The sequence below is a fragment of the Coregonus lavaretus genome (assembly GCF_964263955.1).
Source record: "Coregonus lavaretus genome assembly, chromosome: 1".
NCBI lineage: Eukaryota > Metazoa > Chordata > Actinopteri > Salmoniformes > Salmonidae > Coregonus > Coregonus lavaretus.
In genome coordinates, this window is record NC_139988.1 from 26,825,617 (window position 1) to 26,843,364 (window position 17,748).

Here is a 17,748-nt window from a genome sequence, read left to right on the forward strand (position 1 = left end):
TAGACCATAGCATGAATAAGACATTATTTTACACAGAGGCCTCGCCAATAATAATAATAAATATAGGGGAGAGTGGGGTAAGTTGAGCCATTTTTTACATTCAGCATCACTCCATCAAGGAAAATATAGTATTCTTTCAAACAAAGATATCTACATATATTTCAGGAGTAATCAGAATTAATGTACAAATTACAGTTTTGAAAACATAACTTGCCCCAAAAAAGTGGTCTCTTGGCACAACATTGTGACTATATTAGCCCACACAGCTACAAGGATGTAGTTCCATGCTAGGTTTAGGACCTCATATTGAAGGTTATAGATACCCCAACCGATGTATAGAACAATCTTAAAATGTTCTACTTTGGTTTAGATACAGTGGCTTGCGAAAGTATTCAACTCCCTAGGCATTTTTCCTATTTTGTTGCCTTACAACCCGGAATTAAAATGGATTTTTGGGGGGTTTGTATCATTTGATTTACACAACATGCCTACCAATTTGAAGATACAAAATATGTTTTATTGTGAAACAAACAAGAAATAAGACAAAAAAACTGAAAACTTGAGCGTGCATATCTATTCACCCCCCCAAAGTCAATACTTTGTAGAGCCACCTTTTGCAGCAATTACAGCTGCAAGTCTCTTGGGGTATGTCTCTATAAGCTTGGCACATCTAGCCACTGGGATTTTTTGCAGATTCTTCAAGGCAAAACTGCTCCAGCTCCTTCAAGTTGGATGGGTTCCGCTGGTGTACAGCAATCTTTAAGTCATACCACAGATTCTCAATTGGATTGAGGTTTGGGCTTTGACTAGGCCATTCCAAGACATTTAAATGTTTCCCCTAAACCACTCGATTGTTGCTTTAGCAGTATGCTTAGGGTCATCGTCCTGCTAGAAGGTGAACCTCTGTCCCAGTCTCAAATCTCTGGAAGACTGAAACAGGTTTCCCTCAATAATTTCCCTGTATTTAGCGCCATCCATCATTCCTTTCCCAGTCCCTGCCGATGAAAAACATTACATTTGATATTTTAGTCATTTAGCAGACGCTCTTATCCAGAGCGACTTACAGTTAGTGAGTGTATACATTTTTCATACTGGCCCCCCTTGGGAATCGAACCCACAACCCTGGCGTTGCAAACGCCATGCTCTACCAACATCCCCACAGCATGATGCTGCCACCACCATGCTTCACTGTGGGGTTGGTGTTCTCGGGGTGATGAGAGGTGTTGGGTTTGCGCCAGACATAGCGTTTTCCTTGATGGCCAAAAAGCTCAATTTTAGTCTCATCTGACCAGAGTACCTTCTTCCATATGTTTGGGGAGTCTCCGACATGCCTTTTGGCAAACACCAAACGTGTTTGCTTATTTTTTTCTTTAAGCAATGGCTTTTTTCTGGCCACTCTTCCGTAAAGCCCAGCTCTGTGGAGTGTACAGCTTAAAGTGGTCCTATGGACAGATACTCCAATCTCCGCTGTGGAGCTTTGCAGCTCCTTCAGGGTTATCTTTGGTCTCTTTGTTGCCTCTCTGATTAATGCCCTTCTTGCCTGGTCCGTGAGTTTTGGTGGGCGGCCCTCTCTTGGCAGGTTTGTTGTGGGGCCATATTCTTTCCAGTTTTTTTATAATGGATTTAAAGTTGCTCCGTGGGATGTTCAAAGTTTCGGATATTTTTATAACCCAACCCTGATCTCCACATCTTTGTCCCTGACCTGTTTGGAGAGCTCCTTGGTCATGGTGCCGCTTGCTTTGTGGTGCCCCTTGCTTAGTGGTGTTGCAGACTCTGGGGCCTTTCAGAACAGGTGTATATATATTGAGATCATGTGACACTTAGATTGCACACAGGTGGACTTTATTTAACTAATTATGTGACTTCTGAAGGTAATTGGTTGCACCAGATCTTATTTAGGGGCTTCATAGCAAAGGGGGTGAATACATATGCACACATCACTTTTCCGTTATTAATTGTTTAGAATCTTTTGAAACAAGTAATGTTTTTCATTTCACTTCACCAATTTGGACTATTTTCTGTATGTCCATTACATGAAATCCAAATAAAAATCAATTTAAATTACAGGTTGTAATGCAACAAAATAGGAACAATTCCAAGGGGGATGAATACTTTTGCAAGGCACTGTACAAGCATCATGAAACCTCTAACACAATAAATGAATTTGACTTTAGTTTAAATCAATTTTTTGGACCTAACTTACTTACCACTTTTTCCATGTGGTTTCTTCCTTCACAAACTCCATGAAATGATGACCTCTTCCTAAATATTTGGTCAAATTATTAATTTTGTGTATGGTTTCCTTGAAACAAGGGTGGCTCAATTTACCCCTTTGGCTCAAATTACCCCACTCTCCCCTACAGCTAAATACACAATAAATGCATGTCAATGGATTAAAATCATAACTCGCATACATCGATTCTCAACATTATCTATAAAGAGAAGCACTTTCAGCAGCACACTGATAATGACTGTGGGTGAGCATACAATAAGCGACAAACAAACATGATGATGACTAATGAATGAATAGCCCTAGCTAGCCTTAGCATGTCTCCCAGTCATTTAGCTCTATTTTCCAGCATTAGACAGCGGGGAGGGAAGCAGGCAGGAACCACCCTGATCCCATATGAGTCAGCTGCAATCATATGCTCCCCTTGCCGTGCCTAACACACCCACCATCTGGGGCTAGACAATGTGGATCAAAAGCTGGAGCTTTCCCCACACTGTCCCACTCCCCCTAACAGAGGGATGCAATGTGATCATCAACACACACACACTGGCCAGTCAGTCTCACAGCACAGTCAGATGTAGGGACCACAACATGGGGTGAAGAGGTCCACACTCTTGGCATCAGTCATTATTTACTCTTAGCCCCCAAGATGGCCAATATGGTCCCAACTCCATCTGTGTCTTTATCCACTGCCAAGACTCCATATTGATGTTGTATATAGTTTCTAACAAATGAGCATTTAGTGTTTCTTAAAGGCATTATTTATTTGTTAAAAAGAGATCAAAGAAAACAGTGTGGTTGTCTTACCTTTGGGTACTGTTGAACTGGGATGAGTACTCTTTCCAAGAGCTTGATGTTTTTGTTACTGATGACATCGAGGTATTTCTTCACGTCACCGTCTTTTCTCAACTCATCCCCCTCATACTTTTCGATTTCTGTAGGAAAAGGTATTCAAGAATAAATTATTAGATATACAAACAGAACTTCAACAGAAAGGTTAAACAACATTCCCATCCTTATCATTGACAGAGAAGACCTGGGTTCAAATGGTCGCCTATTTGTTTTTTTTATTGGACTGCCTCCTTGGCTCCTTCCTCCTTGGTTCTCCTTGGCTCCTTGTCTCCTTGGCTCTTTGGCTCCTTGTCTCCTTGGTACTCCTTGGCTCCTTTACTCCTTGGTTCTCCTTGGCTCCTTGGCTCCTTGTTCCCCCTGGGCTCCTTGGCTCCTTGGCTCCTTGGCTCCTTGGATCCTTGTTCCCTTGGTTCTCCTTGGCTCCTTGGTTCTCCTTGGGTCCTTGGCTCCTTGGCTCTCCTTGGCAAGCTCAATCAAGTGCAGCTTATGTATTTGTAATATAATGTGAACCCAGATCTGTGACAGCGTAATCAAGATAATTCAGTCCCTAAACATACATTCTGACTGATCATCATGATCAAAGTTATTTCTAGTGTCTAAATGGTGAGAGGAGTAGTTGACATGAGCTGTCAGGTCAAGCATACGAAACCTGTTTGAGTGAGACAGTCATGAGTTGGGAACCCACTGCGCCGAACAGTGATTTCTTGCTTGATGAATTTTATAGCACTTGGGAGAGTTGAGTAAAAGGCATACAGCCACGAAACAGGAGATGGAAATAAAGCTGTCACCGGTCTTCTCTGGGGATACCCCTCTGTCAATGGCAAATTAATACTCAGCAGAAATAAGAATTATCAACCTGCGCCCTGCGCCACTCTTGTAGAACAATACTAGGGAGACCTGAGCAAGGGAAAGACAGGAAGACAGGCAGCAGGGGGTGGGGTGATCTCCCCCTTCCTCTCCTCCTCAGCAGTTCTGATCTAGAGCGATTTAGCTCCATCTATTTCTACACTTCTATGACAAACAAAAGGTGTGAGTAAAACAGAGGTAAAGTGCATCCTGTTGGCAGACCTTCCTAGCAGGAGGCTTTTGGCTGAGGGTGGGGGATGCATGGTTGTGTAATGTGCTACTGCGCTTGTCTCAGTTACAAACGAACCTGAAAGGCTTTGTTCCTCCAGAACTCCAGAAATGTTCCAGCAGAATGCTGCTCCTATTCTACATTCCATTCAGGCCTTAAGCCTCTGTGTAGGATGATAGTTATAATACTAAGGCAAAAATGAATAGTGAAAGCTAAGTAAACACACTCAAACTGAGCCTATAGCATACAGCTTGTAAGGGTAAAACAATGCTCATGAGATGAATACTGTACATACTGGAGCACATACTGTATAACCTAACATAGCAGAGTACGACCCTACCTTACACAGAAAGCGGCACAGGTCCTAATCCAGGCACTTGTCATCTCCCGTCTGGATTACTGCAACTCGCTGTTGGCTGGGCTCCCTGCCTGTGCCATTAAACCCCTACAACTTATCCAGAACGCTGCAGCCCGTCTGGTGTTTGTTTTGTTTTTTAGTCATTTAGCAGCCGCTCTTATCCAGAGCGACTTACAGGAGCAATTAGGGTTAAGTGCCTTGCTCAAGGGCACATCGACAGATTTTTCACCCAGTCGGCTCGGGGATTAGAACCAGCGACCTTTCGGTTACTGGCACAACGCTCTGAACCACTAAGCTACCTGCCGCCCTGCGAGCTACCTGCGAGCCTCAACCTTCCCAAGTTCTCTCATGTCACCCCGCTCCTCCGCACACTCCACTGGCTTCCAGTTGAGGCTCGCATCTACTACAAGACCATGGTGCTTGCCTACGGAGCTATGAGGGGAACGGCACCTCCTTACCTTCAGACTCTGATCCTACACCCAAACGAGGGCACTACGTTCATCCACCTCTGGCCTGCTATCTCCCCTACCTCTACGGAAGCACAGTTCCCGCTCAGCCCAGTCAAAGCTATTCGCTGCTCTGGCACCCCAATGGTGGAATAAGCTCCCCCACGATGCCAGGACAGCGGAGTCACTGACCACCTTCCGGAGATACTTGAAACCCTACCTCTTTAAGGAATAACTGGAATAATATAAAGTAATGAAGAAAAGTGGTTGTCCCACTGGCTATCATAAGTTGAATGCACCAATTTGTAAGTCGCTCTGGATATAAAATGCATAAAATAAACACCTGAGAGGGGTCGAATTCACCTGTTTTCAGGCTTCTTCTCTGCTTTTCCCCTGAAAACTGAAATCTTCTGGTTTCTACTGGCCCCGTACTGTATGACTCTTTGGGCTGGATTCAATCAATGCCTCTGTCATGCTATGCAGTACCAATGTTTACAAACTACCTGTGCCCACAGCACACACACAAAGTAGAAGCACCTATGAGCGGAATCTACTGTACCGAGTTGTGTTGCCAAAATGCAACGTTTGATTGAATTGCACCTCTTGTGGCCCTAACTGTTAGTGTGTGTAATGGTATTTTGGGGAGAACTGTACATTGTGTCTCCACAGAGAAAGCCAAGCTTACAAAGTCTGGAATGTTGGCTCCAGTTCAGGCTATGCAGTTCCCTGTGTGAAGAATGAACCACATGACATTTCAAGAGTCTGGCTGTAAAGTAATCAACTCATTATGGGCTGATTTATGTTTCCAGCTACTGTAGTTGGGTTCCTTGGTCTTTCCTGCATATTAAACATCTTTGCTCAATTTTGCCTCAGTTCTTTATCCTTTACAGACATCAATGCCCTCTGAAAAACACTGATGTTGCTTTATGTCAAGGTACCAATGGCTAGATTCTGGGTGGATTTAAAGTAGGTAATACTTAGGTTTTAGTTGAATGCATTTATCAGACATTGCTGATCGTGAGTTTCCCAGACTGACAGGAAAGTTCCAGTAACGTGGTTGATTCAGAGGTTTTCATCAGATTGAACTACATGGCTCTTTCAAACATGACAGAATCCCTTTGATTGTATCAAATTTGCTAGGGAGATTCTTTGGATTGGAACACACTGCCAGTGCTGTCTTGTTCCCACAAACTCACTCGTTTCAACAGTCTCACATAAACGAGCTAAACTGAGCTCCTAATGAGACATTTCCAGTGTGCTCCACTTTGAAAACGCCACTTAATAATGATGTTGTGAATTTGATTCAACAAAACTAGTGTCAGGTTATAGGAGTGTTGAGGCTGCAGCAAACACCACAATTATAAACTGCCTTTATGTATCAAACTGAATAGGGTGAAGAGAGCTTTCCTACTTCGGAGTGAAACTTATCCTTATAATTATTTCTAAACACCGTGACAATTTTATTGTGCCAGGGACTCACATAGGATCCTTTGAACAAAAATGAAATTGTGCTGAGGTACCGAGAAAAACACTTTTAATCACCTCCTCTCCACGTACACACACTTACAGAGGCCAATTGTGATCTCCTCGTCCTGCTCACCAACCTTTCTGACTTTGAAAGGAGCAACCCACTGTTAAATCACTGCTTCCTCATACTCTCAAACACCTGCCACTATGTACTTCTCAGACTCCTTACTGACGTCCCAGGTGAACTGCTCCAAGACCTCTCTAGCCACTTGAATCCCTAACATCTGCTGATTCCATATGCTCTGGCTGGCTTGGTGACACCTGCCTTCTCCATGGGATGTAGTAAAGTATGCAGGTGACCCCAGGCCGCAGGCAGGCAACTCTCACACAGAAATCTAACTTTTTAAATATTTAAAAGCCAGCTGAGATGGTACGAGCAAGAACGCCCTTTGTGAATACAGATGTTGGAAAGGCTTGATTAGTTATTCTCTTGAAAAATGTACTGCTTTTAACTGCCTATGAGCCATTGAATTTAACAACCATTGAATATGAGCCATTGAATTTAACAACAATAAACACAAGAACATCCATCCTCTTGTCATATTGGTTCTATAGAAAACAACATTACCAACAACCATTGAAATACTGATAGTTATTTAATATATTGTGCCAACTTAACATTGATGACCTCCCGAGTGGTGCTGTGGTCTAAGGCATCGCAGTGCTTGAGGCGTCACTACAGACCTGGGTTCGATCCCCGACTGTGACCGGGAGACCCATGAGGTGGCGACAATTGTCTGGGTTAGGGGAGGGTTTGGCTGGCTGGGATGTCCTTGTCCCATCGTGCTCTAGCAGGCCGGGCACCTACAAGCTGACTTTGGTTGTACGGTGTTTCCTCCGACACATTGGTGCGGCTGGCTTCCAGGTTAAGTGAGCAGTGCGGCTTGGCAGGGTTGTGTTTCGGAGGAAGGCTGGCTCTCGACATTTGCCTCTCCTGAGTCCATACGGGAGTTGCAGCAATAGGACAAGACTGTAACTACCAATTGGGGGTGAAAGTACAAAATAAAAATTTACAAAGGTTCTGAATGTACAGTATTGGCCTTCTATTTTCAAAGCACAATGTGGAGGCAGCAAACTGTTACTGCCTTGCACTGTTATTTCTGTAAAACAAAGGTAATACGCAGCATCTACATAGCATGGCTCTTGCAAGAGTCTGCAAAATGGCATACATTATTATTATTACATCTGTCAAATGTGAAAATGTGTCTGGGTTTACAGCAGCGTTTCTTTCTTTCTAGTCCTGAAGAGAGAGAAAAACTGTCGGGGGAGGTTCTCTTCTGCATTGTTCAACCAGTCCAGTAAATTTGGAGGAGGGATTAAGATGGAGTGTCACCTTGTTAACGTCCAAAAGCGGAAGCCGCGTCACAGGCTCTCTTTCCATTTCCCTTGAAAACCGGATGCTTCCGGTTGTTATCGACCCTGCTGAGGGTGGTGCCTTAGAAACAAGTCCTTGACAGTTGGACACACTAAGCTGTAACCAGTCGAACAATTTAAGGGATGCCCATAGTGTGTTTGACAGGTATTCATGCTTGAAGAATCCTAACTATGTTCATTTGGCATGAGTGTGAGTGTATCAAAGCGTCTCTTTCCCCAATCATGAATATGTATAATCTTATATCTATTTCAGACGGCAGGGAGAGTTAAAGTTCACCTTACTATGTTCCACTGTGCTGCATATTAAAGTGTTCTATCTTCCTTGGATCTCTACTACCTATTGGAGGATTGTTTTTATTATGGTGCTACATCTTCATGTGCATTACTGAATCTCTCTCTCTCTCTCTCTCTCTCTCTCTCTCTCTCTCTCTCTCTCTCTCTCATAAAAGAGATCCAGTAAATCTTCAAGCGCGTTGGTAGACAGATGCCAGCACATTGCGGTCCTTGAGATATCAAGGAAAAGCTGGAATCTGACAGACATGAATTAAGTCGGAATAGAGACTGTCTGTCTGACAGAGTTCTAGAATGTACTTAGTTTTGACCATAGAAATCCTATTAAATTACTAGAAGGGCTATGTCATAAACCCTCAAAGTTCCAGAATAGGGTGACAATGGCAGCCATATTGGTCAGGGAGAAATCCAAAACAATCTAATTAGCAATAGATTATCTACGGCTGCAATCCCACTCTGGGCGTATGAAACAGCCTTGCATAAATTTGGCAAAGGGAGCTGTTAGTGACAAATGCTGATCCTGTGTGGTCCTGTATGGCTCAGTTGGTAGAGCAAGGTATTTGTAACACCAGGATTGTGGCTTCAACTCCCAGGGCCACCCATATGAAAAAATGCATGCATGCATGACTGCAAGTTGCTTTGGATAAAAGCATCTGCTAAGTCGCATATATTATTATTAAACAATCTAATCTGCATCGCAATTAGCTCCATGAGGGGGATATACCGGTGTTTCATCAACACATTATTCAGGTGTTTCATCAACGCCATTTGCCGCAATTAATTTTACAGCCCTCTAACCAATTGTACTATTATGTGTGTTTTTCCGCGTTATTTGTAATTTATTTTGTACATAATGTTTCTGCCATCGTCTCTTATAACCAAAAAGAGCTTCTGGATATCAGGACAGCGATTACTCACCTCGTCTTGGACGAAGATTTTTTCTTCAACGAGGCGGCCGCGAAGGATATCATACAGACACCCGACAAGGCCCAAATCCCCGTCATTCGCGTGAGGAAGAGACGGAGATATCGTGGACGTAGATCGGGGTGCCTTGTAAGGATCCGACGGCGAGCGAGTAAACTGCCTCTTCCATCAATCCTATTAGCCAATCTTCAATCATTGGATAACAAATTGGATGACCTAAGATTACGGTTATCCTACCAACGGGACATTAAAAACTGTAATATCCTATGTTTCACCGAGTCGTGGCTGAACGACGACAATAATAACATACAGCTAGCGGGCTATACGCTACATCGGCAGGATAGAACGGCTGACTCCGGTAAGACAAGGGGTGGCGGTCTGTGTATATTTGTAAACAACAGCTGGTGCACAAAATCAAATACTAAGGAAGTCTCGAGGTTTTGCTCGCCTGAGGTAGAGTATCTTATGATAAGCTGTAGACCACACTATTTACCAAGAGAGTTTTCATCTATATTTTTCATAGCTGTCTATTTACCACCACAAACCAATGCTGGCATTAAGATTGCACTGAATGAGTTGTACAAGGCCATAAATCAATAGGAAAACGCTCATCCAGATGCAGCGCTCCTAGTGGCCGGGGACTTTAATGCAGGGAAACTTAAATCCGTTCTACCTAATTTCTACCAGCATGTGCAACCAGAGGAAAAAAAACTCTAGACCACCTTTACTCCACACACAGAGACGCATACAAAGCTCTCCCTCGCCCTCCATTTGGCAAATCTGACCATAACTCTATCCTCCTGATTCCTGCTTATAAGCAAAAACTAAAGCAGGAAGCACCAGTGACTCGGTTAATAAAAAAGTGGTCAGATGACGCAGATGCTAAGCTACAGGACTGTTTGCTAGCACAGACTGGAACATGTTCCGGGATTCTTCAGACAGCATTGAGGAGTACACCACATCAGTCACTGGCTTCATCAATAAGTGCATCGATGATGTCTTCCCCACAGTGACCGTACGTACATACCCCAACCAGAAGCCATGGATTACAGGAAACATCCGCACTGAGCTAAATAAAGGGTAGAGCTGCCGCGTTCAAGGAACGGGACTCTAACCCGGACGCTTATAAGAAATCCCGCTATGACCTCCGACGAACCATCAAACAGGCAAAGAGTCAATACAGGACTAAGATTGAATCGTACTACACTGGCTCTGACGCTCGTCGGATGTGGCAGGGCTTGAAAACTATTACAGACTACAAAGGGAAGCACAGCCGCGAGCTGCCCAGTGACACAAGCCTACCAGACGAGCTAAACCACTTCTATGCTCGCTTCGAGGCAAGCAACACTGAAGCATGCATGAGAGCACCAGCTGTTCCGGATGACTATGTGATCACGCTCTCCGTAGCCGATGTGAGTAAGACTTTTAAGCAGGTCAACATTCACAAGGCCGCAGGGCCAGACGGATTACCAGGACGTGTACTCCGAGCATGTGCTGACCAACTGGCAAGTGTCTTCACTGACATTTTCAACATGTCCCTGACTGAGTCTGTAATACCAACATGTTTCAAGCAGACCACCATAGTCCCCGTGCCCAAGGACTCTAAGATAACCTGCCTAAATGACTACCGACCCGTAGCACTGATGTCTGTAGCCATGAAGTGCTTTGAAAGGCTGGTCATGGCTCACATCAACAGCATTATCCCAGAAACCCTAGACCCACTCCAATTTGCATACCGCCCCAACAGATCCACAGATGATGCAATCTCTATTGCACTCCACACTGCCCTTTCCCACCTGGACAAGAGGAACACCTACGTGAGAATGCTATTCATTGACTACAGCTCAGCATTCAACACCCTCTAAGTGCCCTCTAAGCTCATCACTAAGCTAAGGATCCTGGGACTAAACACCTCCCTCTGCAACTGGATCCTGGACTTCCTGACGGGCTGGCCCCAGGTGGTAAGGGTAGGTAACAACACATCTGCCACACTGATCCTCAACACGGGGGCCCCTCAGGGGTGCGTGCTCAGTCCCCTCCTGTACTCTCTGTTCACCCATGACTGCATGGCCAGGCACGACTCCAACACCATCATTAAGTTTGCCGACGACACAAGAGTGGTAGGCCTGATCACCGACAACGATGAGACAGCCTATAGGGAGGAGGTCAGAGACCTGGCCGTGTGGTGCCAGGACAACAACCTCTCCCTCAACGTGACCAAGACAAAGGAGATGATTGTGGACTACAGGAAAAAAAAGAGGACTGAGCACGCCCCCATTCTCATCGACGGGGCTGTAGTGGAACAGGTTGAGAGCTTCAAGTTCCTTGGTGTCCACATCACCAACGAACTATCATGGTCCAAACACACCAAGACAGTCGTGAAGAGGGCACAACAAAGCCTATTCCCCCTCAGGAGACTGAAAAGATTTGGCATGGGTCCTCAGATCCTCAAAAAATTCTACAGCTGCACCATCGAGAGCATCCTGACTGGTTGCATCACCGCCTGGTATGGCAACTGCTTGGCCTCCGACCGCAAGGCACTACAGAGGGTAGTGCGTACGGCCCAGTACATCACTGGGGCCAAGCTTCCTGCCATCCAGGACCTCTATACCAGGCGGTGTCAGAGGAAGGCCCTCAAAATTGTCAAAGACTCCAGCCACCCTAGTCATAGACTGTTCTCTCTGCTACCGCACGGCAAGCAGTACCGGAGTGCCAAGTCTAGGTCCAAAAGACTTCTCAACAGCTTCTACCCCCAAGCCATAAGACTCCTGAACAGCTAATCATGGCTACCCGGACTATTTGCACTGCCCCCCCACCCCATCCTTTTTACGCTGCTGCTACTCTGTTAATTATTTATGCATAGTCACTTTAACTCTACCACCATGTACATATTACCTCAACTACCTCAACTAGCCGGTGCCCCCGCACATTGACTCTGCAACGGTACCCCCCTGTATATATAGCCTCCCTACTGTTACTTTATTTTACTTCTGCTCTTTTTTTTCTCAACACTTTTTTTGTTGTTGTTTTATTTTTAAATAAAATGCACTGTTGGTTAAGGGCTGTAAGTAAGCATTTCACTGTAATGTCTGCACCTGTTGTATTCGGCGCATGTGACCAATAAAATTTGATTTGATTTGATTTAATTCTGTTTTTCAATCAAATTGACATGCTAAGCTATTGGGAGGATATATATACAGTACCATTAGGACAAAATGATCTACATTTCCTTCTTGAATTGCAGTGGTATTTTGGCATGGCATTTTGGAAGAAAATACTTAATTTGTCTAATTTTTTTTTTATTAAAGTGTATTTGGGTACATAGAAATGAACTGGCAGCTTAATGACTTTAAATAATTTTTACCATTATGATAAAATTGTGCCACAGTAATAGTAACACCAATGACTGTAACAACAATGACACATTTTAGGTAATTGAGGAATTTCTTAAATGAAGGCCACAGATGCTCAAATCTAAGATCATTAAACCATACATAAACATAAAGTTTTGCAGAATAAAGGACTTTCATTATGTTTGATCATTGATAAAAAAGTTCAATATAAACAAAAACATGTATGACGTGTAACTATTTTAAAGTGTTTTTCATGGTTGCAAAGGCGAATGATGCAAATGCCACCGCAATTCAAAAACGACCCCTACAGCTGTGATCACACTCTGGGCGTATTAAACAGCCTTGCATAAATTTGGCAAAGGGAGCTGTTGGTGAAAAATGATCTAATCTGCATCGCAATTAGCTCCATGAGTTGGATATTCATTCTTAAGCACTTGTTAACCCAAACCTTGATGCACGATAGTTAGATTGTTCAAACTGTATGTTTCTCATTGTTTTTGAGAGGACAATTACAATGGGCATTGTTGTCTCCTATTTATTAGTTTAGCAGAGGATCAAGAATCTCTCAAAATTCATAATTATCTCAATTGTGCAGTCTGCATACTCAGTCACTGCTTTCAACAAACACCATTGTTAAATGATTCTCAAATCCCTCCTCCACTTATTAAGGCTTTTCAGTTGCTGAGAATTTACTTTTCACATATCGATAATATAAAATGCTCTACATCTAAAATAATTATAATATTTTACCTTTATTTTACCAGGTTAGTCTCATTGAGATAAAAATATATTTTGCAGGCCTCCCGAGTGGTGCAGTGGTCTAAGGCACTGCATCGCAGTGTTGCGGCGTCACTACAGCCTGGGGTTTGATCCCAGGCTGTGTCACAACCGGCCTTGACCGGGAGTCCCATAGGGAGGCTCACAATTGGCCCAGCATCGTCCAGTTTAGGGGAAGGTTTGGCCGGGGGAGCTTTACTTGGGTCATCGTGCTCTAGCGACTCCTTGTGGCGGGCTGCATGCCTGCAGGCTGTCATCAGTTGAACGGTGTTTCCTCCGACACAGTGGTGCAGCTGGCTTCTGGGTTAAGCGAGCGGGTGTTAAGAAGCGCGTCTTGGCGGGTCAAGTTTTACAAAAATATTTCTGCCCTCTACAATTTAAAAAAGTTTGGGTTAGGTAGAGGCACAATAAAACAGTAAATTTGACTTACGAAAAATGTAAGTCAAATCTGGGTCTAAATATCACTGTTCTGAACAATTAGAGAGGCAGTATTATCTCATTTACCTCCCATTCATTCCTATCATACAGTACATGTATTTTATAACAAATGAGACAGTGAATCAATCATAATGCTCTTTGCTTTCTGTAGGATAGACATCCAGGGAGTTTGTCATCACCATTGATCATGTTTCCTGTGTGATTTCAGTGTGCCGCTTCTAACATAACGGCTGTATAATTTATTTAACAGCGCAGGATCACATCCTAAGACCTGTCTTCCTGGCCTGATGAATATCTGGTACAACCATTATCATGAAGCAGAAGAGAAATCCAGGCTCTGTCGTAGCCGGCCGCGACCGGGAGACCCATGGCAACAGAAACACCTATCACCTCCAATATTCAGCTCTGAACTCAAAAAAAATTCCCCTCAACAATAGGCTATACACGTCAATAGGTGCAACACTATGTGCAACATGAGACATGCTTCAATGGACAATATCTTCAGGTAAGGAAGTGTAGCGGAGGTGGTTTGATGAACTACACTTGTGTGATGAGTAACCTTACCTAAGACCTGAAAACTTGTGCTAGCTCCCAGTGGGATAACAGTCAGATAACAGGGATTTGAGTGAATGACCTGGCTCGATACGTGGTCGGTCAAATACGCAAGATAAAAATAAAAGCAGCCAACTCAAATGCCCTTAAACGTGTCCCATTTCTAAAAGATGTATTAAATCTATGAAGATCATTTACAACTGTTCTTGGTTGAATCAATGTAAAATACTTTTTTATGTTCAAAGTAAAGGCCAAACGTATTCTCCACAGGAAAATATGACCCTTTTTAACTGAACAGAAAATAGGGAACATGATGTAAGGCTGAGTACCATGTCCATATCTGCAGGCTATACAACCAATGGTCAAATTTCCAGTTCCCAGTCGTGTCGGGGATTTCACACCTTGAATTTATTTGAGGGAGAAATCATAACGGACTGATGCTCTAGTCTAAATACAACCTATTAGCATTGTTTACCTGCAGGTACAGTATGTGTGGCTCAAGGTCTCTCGCTAGCGCCAAAGAGGAACTGGGAAGGGAGTCCATCCCCAACTCTCCCCATGCCTTGAGACATTGTGATGAGGTGTGAATGACGGAGTCAGGCGCAGGAGGTAAAACACCGAAATCCAGAGTTTATTCAGTGTACATGAATAAAGCGCAGCAAGCGTCAAAACAAAACTAGCACAAGGGAAAAATCCACCTTGGCTACATACACGGAAAGATCAACCGAGCTACTCACTCTCACAATAAACAATCACTCACAAAGGACAAGGGGGCAGAGGGAACACTTATACACAGACTAATGAGGGATTGAGTACCAGGTGTGTGTGATTGACAAGACAAGACAAGACAAATGGAGTGATGATAAATGGAGCGGTAGTGGCTAGTAAGCCGGTGACGATGAACGCCGAAACCTGCCCGAGCAAGGCGGAGGGGCAGCCTAGGCTTAATTCGTGACAGACATGTCATCTTCAATTCTTTATGTCTCAAAATGTCACAAGATGTCTCAACATCTCAAGACATCTTAAGACGACAGTGATGGCTGGTTGTTTCTGGGGCAGTGGAGGCTGGTGGGAGGAGCTATTGGAGGATGGGCTCATTGTAATGGCTGGAATGGAATAAACCGAATGTAGTCAAACATGTGGTTTCCATATGTCTGATGTGTTTAATACCGTTTATTCCATTCCAGCCATTACAATGAGCCCATCCTCCTATAGCCCCTCCCACCAGCCTCCACTGGTCTGGGGGTGTTTTTTCGGGGGCTTTTAGAGAGGCAGGTATTTGTGGTCAGGCAAATGTGAATATCATGAAGATATGCACTTTTAGATACTGTAACTACTGATGATTCATATTCATCTCATTTTCATCTCTTGAGAAAATATCAGCAGGCAGGGCAGAGTACAGCAGAGCCACTTGATTTCCCCTGGAGTGTTTGATTGGAGCCTGACATAGACCCCAGGGGAGCATTAGGTCTACGGTTCAACAGGATTACAAATCCCTGTACATGATCATAGGGAAAGTCTGAGGGAAAGTCTGGGAACATTCTGCTCTGACAACACTAAGCCTAGCTCTCACTGTGATCTGGATCATACCGTGTAGCGCTTCCTCTGAGATCTAGATTCTACTGTGTAGTATGAACAGTCAATATCTTGGAAGTCTTTGCTCTACATAAGGACTATGCAGTATGAGTATGGGATTGAGACAGAGAACAAAGATACAAAAATATTAAGAAGAGAAAACTTGTCATGGTAATTTCGACAATTATGTAGATCCTCTGTTTTGGGGACCTGCGTGGTTTTGGTACCAGTTCTGACCAACGTTTTTGCTTATAAATCGATATGTGGACACCATAGATTGAAATGGCTTGCATTGAGCGGTAGCGCTGATTCTCACGGACACAGGATTATGTCTCTTCTGCCTGTGTGAAGCAGGATGTGAAATCTGCAGGATGTGAAACCACTTGAAACTGGGATGGCCCTCTTACCATTTCATTCGCTCTTCCGACTGTCCATCAACTCCTGGCTGAACCCTACGTCACAGCCACTAACAACGCATATGCCTGGAATCCTTACATCGTAACGATGTATAGCCAGTAATCTCAAATAATTCATAGATTTTAAACAAAAAACACTTTCTGTTTGTCCTAACGAGTTCAGGAAGCCAAGCTAGAGCTCTGTGAGACGTTCACAGCGATGGGGGCAGACATTTTGATCAAGAGAGACCTTGAGAAAATCTGTGCATTTTCTCTAACACTAAATATGCAAATATGTATTTTACAGTTCTAAGGAAGCTGAAATCTTATAGTTAGTAGTTTTATAAATTGATTATACTATATTTAGAAAATATAGAAGTCATTTCAAGCCTTATTCATACAGTTTTGTTGAATAGGAAATACATCATATAACATATTTCATATTTTCATATTTTTCTCATATTTGTACTGTGTACTTGAGCTTGTATCCTCAAAAGTGACAACACCTCAGCAATTTATAACTGTTTGTACCAGAAAGGTGAGATTTTAACCTTTCTTGGAGTATGCAGCATTACTAGTTATTGTTTATGGCCCTCTCATAATAAATAATTACTTTTGGGGATTACGTAGATTACATTTTCGATTACATTTAGTTACACTTAAGAGGTATAATGTAAGGAAAACAAATTTAACTAAGATAGTGGGGTTCAATGCTGTTTACCCCGACCACACTGCCACTCAGGGATTCAAACATGATGTTGACAATAAGATCTCACAGTCTCACGTCAGAATTAGACGTTCAGGCAATTCTTTGGTTAGGCATTAACTCCGAATTCTTAAGGTTAGGCATGAACTCCGAATGGTTAAGGTAAGGGTTTAGGTTTGGGCGAGGCTTAAAACAAAAATATAAAAAACTACTTTCTATCGCTGGATTCAAACATGCAATCTTTGGAACCTGCATGCAACCTTTGGAACCAGAGGCAGAGGCAAACCTGTCCACAATGAAAATATGCTGCATTACAAAATTACTGGATTGTATCACTGGAGCATTAGTGATTAATCTTCACTGCACATATAGATTACATTTAAAGGCCCAGCGTAGTCAAAAAGGTGATTTTCCTGTGTTTTTGATATATATTCACTCTATGAGGTTGGAAGAATACTGTGAAATTGTGAAAACTATGATAATGCCCTTTTAATGTAAGAGCTGTTTGAAAAGACTGCCTGAAATTTCAGCCTGTTTTGGTGGGATGGAGTTTTGTTCTGCCTGGTGACATCAGCAGGCAGTAAATTAGTTAATCAAAAATAAGAAAGAGAGTTCCAAACCAGAGGTCTGCATGGGACTGATTTCTTCATCCCGCTCCCACCCGCCCACACCCACAGCTTTTCACACCCGGCAGCACCCGCTGGCTGGTTGACTGTCTGACTCCCACCCGCTAGAACTGGTCCCAAAACCCAACAGCAGTCCGCAATGTTATTTTAGGCATATGTGACGCAGCTCACTTGCCAGCCATGGACCCAGCAATATTGCGCCCTATAGGCAATGTCAAATGCGCAAAAATTACTTACGAAATAGGTTAA

At 43.4% G+C, this 17,748-nt stretch overlaps 1 pseudogene across 1 annotated transcript in view; it reads right to left on the reverse strand.

Moving 5' to 3' along the window:
* LOC311148389 (KH domain-containing, RNA-binding, signal transduction-associated protein 2-like) overlaps nucleotides 1-17,748 on the reverse strand; it is a 97,765-nt pseudogene that overhangs the window by 62,540 nt on the left and 17,477 nt on the right. The window contains exon 2 of the transcript in view: nucleotides 3,038-3,165. The product of the transcript in view is annotated as a KH domain-containing, RNA-binding, signal transduction-associated protein 2-like (transcript). The remainder of the gene's footprint in view (nucleotides 1-3,037; nucleotides 3,166-17,748) is intronic.